This window comes from Cyprinodon variegatus, unplaced genomic scaffold, assembly GCF_000732505.1.
Source record: "Cyprinodon variegatus isolate N-32 unplaced genomic scaffold, C_variegatus-1.0 Scaffold1089, whole genome shotgun sequence".
NCBI lineage: Eukaryota > Metazoa > Chordata > Actinopteri > Cyprinodontiformes > Cyprinodontidae > Cyprinodon > Cyprinodon variegatus.
This window is the reverse complement of record NW_015151542.1, coordinates 1-1,019: the sequence shown is the minus strand read 5'-3', so window position 1 is coordinate 1,019 and position 1,019 is coordinate 1.

Sequence of the window (1,019 nt, the reverse complement as noted above, 5' to 3'; positions counted from 1 at the left end):
AAATCCAAAATAAATCACCCCAAACACTTGTGTGCAGGCATTCAATCGTGAATAATAATTAAAAAAAAATCCCAACAGCCCCTCGCACAGCACACAGTTCCAGTCTCCCAGGAGGCCCCTCCCACTACCGTCAGCACTCAGCCTTGTAACAAAAGTGTGGTGTTAAACAAGCAAATACAAAAAAATATATATAAAATATTACAGTTTAAACTTGGCCAAAGACTAAAATGAGGTCATCTCCAGCATAACCAATTAAAATCCATGCTTTAATAGAATAGTCTAAAAGAACCCCTGGTTGCTACCTGCAACAAAACTGGGGACCACACAAAACAATAGCATGTTCAAAGGGAAATATCAACCAATGAACCAGATAAATTAAGCAAAACAATGAAAAGGAAAACAGCAGGGTCTCCAGTGAGCTGCAGCAGTGTCAGAGCTGGAATTAAATCAAAAGGTTAGTAGGTGATTTACAGAAGATGGAAGCCAGAGGAAACCATTGTCACCTACCAGAGCTGGATGACTTCACCTCAAATCAGAGGATCCTTTCCAGCCCACAACATTCTATATATAAATAATTGTTATTTTTGAATTATGGAGCTGTGTGGGTGCAACAAAACAATACATACTCGTTTTATGTCATAACTGCACTGGGGAGGGTGAATTACAGCCACACCCAGGTACAAAGCAGCAGACTTCCAGTGGTTTCTAGATTTAAACAAGTCAAATCAAAACACTACATTTGTAGGTCTTATGCAGAAGGAGAAACATTACTTACTGATGTTAGAGCATAAGACCTTCATGCTTTCCAAGTGACCTTCCCAACGGCATGTGACCAAATGCCAGCATCAGCAACCAAGTGAGAGAGCTTCCCTTTATACTCCCCAGCAATCATGAGGTAATTAGGGGGCCAGGTGCTCTGGGGCAGCCTTCTTCCTGCTACAAAATGTTACCCCTTTTATTTCTCCATTTCAAATCTCACATTAGTTTTAATAAATTTTTACGGGGTGTGCAGGTGGTGC